Consider the following 8,963-nt stretch of genomic DNA (forward strand, 5'->3'; position numbering starts at 1 on the left):
TATTATTATTATTATTATTATTATTATTATTATTATTATTATTATTATTATTATTATTATTATGATCTAAAAAAGAATCTTTAATTTACTGTCTGAAACATCTACACTTCACATTGAAGCCTCAATCCTGTACATTGCTTTTTTCGGGGAAAAGGAGTGAGAGAAAATTTCCTCCTGTATATAACATAGTGGCTATGGAGAATGGGTTTTTCATTTCAGAACATGCTCACAGACAGCACTGACAGATCCGAGTCCGGATTATTTACTAAGAGAAGAAATGGGCGTCAGTTTTGGCCTTGTGAGCAGAAAGAGACCCGGTACTCTGCGATGCAGGCCTCAAATAAGTTTGGAAATGGCAGGTTTTACGCACCAGTTGCGCACTTGGTTTAGAAAGAAAGAAATATAGCAATATTCTCTGACTTTTACTTCAACGCATAGGGAGCTTACGTTTACAAACACAAATTAACCCACAACACAATCAGGCATGTCTTATGAAACGGATATAAAATGGGCACCTTTTTGGCCTAGTATAAAACGATCCAAACCGCTTAACGTGTTTAATTTTAGCCAGATTGAGTCACAGGTGTTAGCGCCAATTTCAGAGCTCGTGCAGTTTGTGCTGCATCTCGTGTGGATTTCATAATTGCATCAGCGCCTCTAACTGAGAGAGAGCGCGCGTTTCAAACCAAACAGTGCTGGTAAGCAGAAAGGAGAGACGGCGAGGGGACGTAACTGGCCGCACGGATACAACCACCAGCGCTGTTCCTCGCAACAATGACCCCTTGTATCCCCGCCATGCGACACACCGGCCCCCAGTCCAAAAATCACCACTTTTTTTCATTATCCATGAATGCTGACTGTGATAAGGGAATCCTAACCACGAGTGAATCTCTGTGTTGCCTCTTTCATTCCCCCGGTTCCCCTCCTTTCTTTGGTCCCTTTGTTTTCTTCTTCTTCTTTTTTTCTATCTCAGGTGAATTGTAATCATGTGATCAAAACGAGCACCCTCTTCTCCCTTAAATTAAAAAAAAAAGAACTGTGGGACAAAAAGCAGTTCTGTGTCTATAAAAAAAAGAAAAGAAAATTGTGGAAAACGCTTGTGTCTCCCCCATCTACCGCCACTCTTTGTCCGAGTCTCAGTCTGTGGCATATAAGGGAAAAAATGCTCCAGGAGCGCCGAGGACACAACCCGGGGAGCTGTGCTGGGACTTCCCGGCTCCTGAAGCTGTAAATCGAGGACCTGCGGAGAGAGACACTCCGGGATTCCCCACCCCCCCTCCTATGCAGCTGAGGATTTGCGGCCCGGCCTCGGGTTGACGTGAGTGCTTTGGCTTGTGTTTGTGAAATGATGCTAATGGGGGCGAAGAGCCCCAAAATATAGCCCCTTTCTCTACAAGAGCTAAATACTTCTGTGTGAGACCATAAACGTCAATTTATGTAATTTCTGGAAGAGAGATGGTTGTGAAAATGCGCTGGTTTCTGAAATTTGCGTCATTTTTTAAATGTTTGAACCACAATTTTGATTCTGAAGCAATAAAGAACAAAAGGCAGCTACATAATTTTGATATACAAATTTTTTAAGAACTATTTTGTGTTGGCGTCTTTCTGGGAAAAGATGAGACTAGTTTTTATTTTCTCGTACGAAAATGTTGCCCTTCCAGCGCTTCGGATAGGCTGGTGATGGATGGCTTGACATTATGCGCACTTCGTTTAGAGAGAAATTCAATTAAGCAAAGAAATAGATTAAGCATTCAGAAAAACAAGACATTCATTGTGCGATACACATATGCACCGAGTCTTTCTAAACAGACTGCCTTGGGAGAGCTCATTGTGGCTTTTTCATCATGAATTCTTCTCTTACATGTATTTACTGTCCAAGGCTTCGTCTTGGAGACGGTTAATATTTTCTTATTGGAAAACGTCAAAGGTTAAATAATTAAAATAACATTTTAAAATGAAAGAATTATTTGTATCATAATAATTGTAATACTTTATTTGTATTATTTAAATTGTTTTCGTAAGTAATATATTTTATTAAAGTAGTTAAAAAGTAAGTCATATTAGATTTAAAAACTTTATTAGGGCAATTTTTGCTGAATAACATCCTGAAATCTGTTAGAAAAATATTTTAAAAGCTTTGTAGTGAACTGAAACGATCCCCTATATAATGTCGAGATTCTTACACCGAAAACGCCACAGTGGAAACACTGTTGTTTCTGGAATGTACATTTCATGATGGCTCATCTTTTATTCTTATTCTTAGGGATGTCGTTTTACTGCATTTTAGCAGTTTCTTGTACTTTCCTGCACTGAAGCAGTCAGTGGGCGATTCATATTTCCCAACATGAATGTATACCCAAACAGGCCCAAATGATAAAAGTCCTTTTGTCATGTGAAGATGTTTTTCGAAGTCAAACTTGGAGATACAAACACATGAAAACATCTCTTAGGATGACAGCTAAAGGTCGGCAGTTAGTGGGTTGGCAGTGTCAAAAGAGAAGTCTCGGTGCAGTCCTGTGACCATGGCAGTGTGTGTGTGTGTGTGTGTTGGTGGGGGCTCACCCCCATCAGAGCCGCAGGGTCATGCTATCCTCTCACAGCCGACCATCGTCTCTAAGACTCAACTTGGCTTTGTACAGCGGTGTTAAACATACTTTAGAGGACAAAGCAAAGCAAATGATAAATGGAGAAAATACATTTAATTTAGAATTTTTAAAGTAGTAGGAACTAAATTATTAAGCATTGTTATCACACAGAGATATTTCATATCATGCTGTGTCTCGTCTTTAGTGTCAGGTTATTTCTATATCTCTATAACCTAGTATATCACTACGCAGAAATAGCACAAAAGTTAAAATATATAAGGTTTTAAAAATTATATGAAGACACATTCAAACCTTCAGAATCGTCTATATTTCTGCAGTTTTTCATTTCGCAATCAATGAGGTCAATAAAATGTAAAATAATATTAAAGAGACTAATGCTGTCAGTCTAATCATCTGTTTTTTTAAATTATTAAATTCGAAATGAAAATACATTTTGGTGTAACGTTAAAGCTCTCGTTCAAAAACATATCAGGAGAGCAAATACACAATTATACACATTATTATCATATATACAAAAATGACACAATAATCATAGTTCATGCGTAAATATCAATGTTGTGATGACAACCCCACTGAATGAATATGACATAAAACATCCTAAAAGTCATTAAATGTTGATACAAATGAAACTAAAATTTAAATCAAGACAGATTTACTTACATTTAGAGGTTCACAGGGATATCAAATGTTAGATCATTTTCTTTAATAAGTTCACCATATCTATTTTGGGAGTTGTGTGAACTGAACTGACTTTGCACCAGGCTATTTGCACCAGTTAATAAAGGCTTTATTAGCTGTATTAAGGTAGTCAACTAAATCACAAAGATTACATATTTAACATATTTAAATATGTATTTAAATAAATTTTTTGTATTTTTTCGTATTTAAATAGATATTTAAACATCTTTTTTCATGCATGTTACTTGGTGCACTTTACCTTTATCTAAAACTATATTACTGTTTCTTCTGTTTCTCATTTAAACAAAAAACAATGCAAAAATCTGGTTGTTTAGATTTATTTAACATGTCCTGAGGTCTCTGAAAGATGTTACAGCCACTGTTGGAGAAGAGTAACACACTCTGTAAGTCTCCAGGTCTCAGATGCTGAGAACGTTACCTAACCCTAATCACGTTTTCTCTTTATTTTGTGCACCTGTGCAGCAAACGGCAGGTGTTTCAGTGTCCCCCTGTTGAAGTAGGTCAGTGAACCTTGCAGAAGGATCCGGTGCAAAGTTAATAGTGCAGTTATTAAGTCATTACAAATGTAATCAACTCGTTTTTTTTTCATATATTTTTTGACAAATTCACTCAAGTCTGAGTAATAGAGAGTATAATACCAAGATACTGATGGATTCCTCTTTAATTCCCCTAAAGAGGTCAGGGTACGGCAGACAGTGGCGCAGCTGGAATCGGTAAGGATTCAGAGGCTTTCCCAAGAACTTTGTGGGAGTTTATCCTGATTTCATTATCATTATTCATTCTGCACATTAGATCGTTTCTCCAAATTAAAACTAGCCTGTAGTAATCCCACATCACAGCCAAACACTGTAAATAATGGAACTTTTACAATTTATGTTTATTTTATAGGAGTGATGCATATCAGTTACATCCAATTTATACTATCAAGAGATCTTCAAATAGATAATAAAAAATTATTTAATCTATCATTCTTCCTCATGTTTTCCTTTCATCTATCATTCTTAAATTCCTGCAGCTGTGTTTCGTTTAAATCGTCTCCCTTTGGCCACCAGTGAATCCAATCTTTGTGCCTATACCACCAAAGCGCCTGTTCTCTCTACCAGTTTGTAAGGCTGGATGGGTTGGGGGGACTTTTACTGCAGCTGGGGAGTGAGGTGGGATGCTGTGTGAGTGTGTAATATGTGGGTACAATGTGTTTACATGAAAGTCTATGTGCTTAAAGTTTGTGTGTTTGTGTGTGTTGTTACCTAAATGAATAGGCCATTGTGTGTTCTGCTTCATCTCTCCACCGCCCGCAAAAAGGAAAGACTCTAGTTACTCCAATTGTGTGAGGGGGAACATCTAAAGGAAATTGATATATGGGGGTTGAGGTGGGGGGTGTGGGTCGAAATGCAGTGCTGGTGTTGGAGTGGGTGGGGGTAATGGGGTAAGGGCCCCAGGTGAGATGGAGAGAGGGACCGTTTAGTTATCTGTGGCTGTTCTTTGTTGGGATTCTTTAATCCTCATTCCACTTGTTTGTGAACCAGGACATATTTTAGATTTTCACTTGCAAAAGGCGAGTGGGATCGATGCAGTGGCAGGCCACCACACTGGTCCAAATTCCCACACCTAAATATTTTTTAGGCACAGTCGTGATCCAGCCACTCACTCCTTAAAGCGAGGTCAAACAAATGTAATTCAGCTGTCACATGACTCTCAGAGGGGAAATGTTGCGTTAACCGAGGCACAGAAAGTAACACTCTTCTTATCTGACAGAGTCAGGCTAAAGGCGAGAAGCTGCTGTGCAGTAAACTGCACCAACTGCAAAAATGAGGGATATTCAGAGGTGACCGCATGCTTTAAAAACAAATGTCTTCACAGCGATCTGATCATGTTTCACAAAACTACTGCACATGCTGACAAAGTGCATATACAGTTCTATGAAAAACTAAGTGCACCCCAGTAGATCTTAGAAACACTTTTAGCAGCAATAACTTGAAGTAATAATTTTCTGCATGATTTTATCAGTTTGGGCCTACTCTTCTGTACATGCTGGCAGGTCATTTGTCTACAGCTCTCTAAGGTGCAACTGCAGCTTTTTAATTGGGTTGAGGTCTGGACTTTGGGTCATTGCAACACTTTGACTCTTTTCTTTTTCAACCATTCTGTTGTAGTATTGCTGCTCTGCTTAGGATCATTCTCCTGTTATGCCAAGCCAAGCGTCCCTACTTTGTTATACAGAAGAATTTGTAGTTGACTCTGAATGCAAGGTGCTCGGGTACTGTGGCTGCAAAAAAGCCCAAATCATCATGCCTTCACAGTATGACAGTATAAGAGGGGTTTGTGCTGAAACATGGTGCTGTGCATTATGGGCAAACATTTTTATTGATGCTCTAAGATAGATTTGTTTTGCAGTTGATTGAGCAGGCATCCATTCTCTTCAGATACCAAAAACAGAGACTGGAGAATACTCACAGACATGACAAGAAAAGAAAAAGGAGATCAGAGAGAGTGCTACAGGCGTCACTAAAACAGCAACGTTAAAAACATAATAAATTAACAGATTAACTGTGAAAAAGTATTTGTCCTCTTCCTGATTTCTTATTTTTTTGCATATTTGTCTCACTTACATATTAGACAAAGATAACCAATGGAAATACAAAATGCTGTTTTTGAATGATGATTTCAGTTATTAAGGGAAGAATAAAAAGCTATCCAAGTCTATCTGACCATCTGTGCCAAAGTCACTGCCTTTTAAACCTAACAACAGTTTGTGCCGCCCTTGGCAGCAAGAACTGCAATGAAGTGTTTGTGATAGCTGCCAATGACTCTTTCACATCACTGTGGAGGAATTTTGGCCCACTCTTCTTTGCAGAATTGTTGTAATTCAGCCACATTGGCGTGTTTACCAGCTTAAACAGGCTATTTAAGATCATGCCAAAACTTCTCAATCAGATTAAAGTACAGACTTTTGACTATGCTACTCCATAACGCTAAACGTGTTTCCTTTAAACCATTCAGAGGTGGGCCAGCTGGTGTCTGGATCATTGCCCTGCAGCATAACCTGCTGTGCTTGAACTTTACAGCAGAAACTAATGGATGGACATTCTCCTTCAGCGTTTTCTGGTACAAAGCCGAATCAACTACAGCAAGTCATCCAGGTCCTGAAGCAGTAAACAGCCCCAGACCATCACACCACCATCACCGTGTTTGACTGTTGGTATGACGTTCTTTTATGAAATATTGTTAGTTTTACGCCAGATGTAATGGGACTCAAACTTTCCAAAAAATTCAGCTTTTGCCTCATCTGCCCACAGAATATTTTCCCAGAAGTCTTCAAAATCATCAACATGTTTTTTGGCAAATGTGAGATGAGCCTTTGTGTTCTTGTTGGTCATCAGTTTTCATCTTAGAAAATTTCTCATGGATGGCATTTTTGTCCAGTCTCTTTCTTATTGTTGAATCATGAACTCTGGGAAGGGAGGCCTGCAGTTCTTTAGATGCTGTTCTGGGTTATTTTATGACCTCCTGGATGAGTTGTTGGTGCGTTCTTGGACACTTATCACCACGGTTCACTCAAATCCCAAAGCCTAAAAATGGCTTTGAAACCCTTTCCAGGCTGATAGATGTGATGTGGTAGATGTGGCCTGGGTGTAACTGGTTAAACTGAGTTCAGCTTTCTAAAAAACATTTTTAGTCAGGTCAGGTCATGATATAACAAGAGGACGCAATTACTTTCCTCCCTTAATAAATAAAAAGAAATAATGCAAATTGAAACTCTACATTTTATATATACTAAGATTTTTGTTATCTAACATTAAAATCTGATGGACGATCTGAAAATTTTAAATTGAACAAACATTCAAAAACCTAAGAAATCAGGAAAAGGGCAAATGCTGTTTATTACATGAAGGCACCAGGAAATTCAACCGCATCTCACTCTTAATGAACTGGAAACAATGGAAACAAAGCAGGTCAGCAATGTATGGAAGCCCGTTTCTGCCACTAAAAAAAGGACCCATAACTCTAAATTTCGAGTTATTTTCTCAAAATTTCGAGTTAAGAACTCAGAATTTTGAGTTCGCGCTGCCAATCAGTAATCTACGTGAATGACGTAATTTCCTTGTTACCCGGAAGCTGAAGCCCTCAGCTACAAATGCTACAGCTAAGCTACCAGTATTACATCCAGTCATGAACGCACAGATTGCTGAGTATTTTCATCGTGACTTCAAAAATAATGAAATCCTTGTGTTATTAGCTGAATCACATGGCGTTACTATCAGCCAACGTACTTGCAATCCGGTTTTGAGTGCGCGTTACTCTGCGCCATATGCTTCCGGGTAACAAGAAAGTGACCTCATTCACGTAGATTACTGATTGGCAGAGCTAACTCGAAATTTTGAGTTATTAACTTGAAATTTTGAGAAAAGTAACTAGAAATTTGGAGAAACAGAACTCGGAGTTCTGTTTTTCAAAAAAATAACTCAAAATTTCGAGTTATGGATACTTGTTTTTTTTTTTTTTTAGCAATGTGGTTTAAAAAAGAAAAAAGCCTCCCAGTCAGGCTGAGTCTTTTGAAAAGATGAGGAGGAGTTCACTACTCTGAAACACTGTGGGGCAAATAGTTCAACAATTTAAAAATAAGATGAAATTGCAGAAACTAGTCTATGGTACATAATATTAAAAGACTCAAAGAAATCACTGTAAGAAAAGTGGAAAACTGGCAATTGCCATGATAGATTAATTAAGCCATCTGTTTATTGACATTAGTTTAACCCCTTATGCAGCTTCTTTTTGTTTTTACTAAAATAGGCTGTTAGCTCAGAAGCTTTTACCTCTTCCACTTACAGTAAAACAATATGCAGCACATACTGAGTCACCAAACAGATGCCTGTATATTAAATGATAAGAAAAGATCTTTTTACTGTTTACACATTGATTGGAAATAAATGCATTCTGTGGCTGCAGTTTGCTGCATCGCATGATCCTTTTGTATCCACCAAGAGAAGCCTATAAATCCATGGCCTGCTGAGCCCAGCTGCAGCTGTGACTGCAAAAAGAGACACAGTACAAAAAGAGGGATGATGCAGAAGGAGTAAGAGAAAGATTAACCTCAATGGTGCCTTGTATCATTTGCATCTGTCTCTTCTGTAAGAAAACCCAGTCATATTATTATGATTTTTTTTAAAATATCTACCAGTTTCTGCATATACCAGACAATATAATGGTATCTACCTATATATACATATATGTGTGTGTTAAATTTTTGAAGGCCCTGTTACACGTCCCTACATATACACATGGTAATATCTGGAAACTCCCAAACAACCCATCTCTGTAGGACGAGGGGACACACTTGAAAAATGATAATTGGGCGGAATGAGAGGCGAGGGATGTGGAGATTGAGTCATTTGCAGGAAAATGTAGAAAATGATGTTCAAGAATTCAGCGGGGAACAAGGGTCCCCTTTGTTTGGATGTCTCTGCTGCATTTCTGGCTGGTTGCTGTTTGGGACATCATCGCACAGCAATGATGTTTCTTCCTGAAATGTTCATTTTTTAATGATTCTCTCAGACTGTTTTACCCTTGGTCACCAAACAAAAGTCTTAATAAATAACTTATTTGGCTTGACATTTTAGTGGCTGAGGACAACAACATGCTTTTCAGATACGTGCAAAC

Source organism: Pundamilia nyererei, unplaced genomic scaffold (assembly GCF_000239375.1).
Source record: "Pundamilia nyererei isolate P.nyererei 1_Seehausen unplaced genomic scaffold, PunNye1.0 scaffold00081, whole genome shotgun sequence".
In the NCBI taxonomy this organism is placed as follows: Eukaryota; Metazoa; Chordata; class Actinopteri; order Cichliformes; family Cichlidae; genus Pundamilia; species Pundamilia nyererei.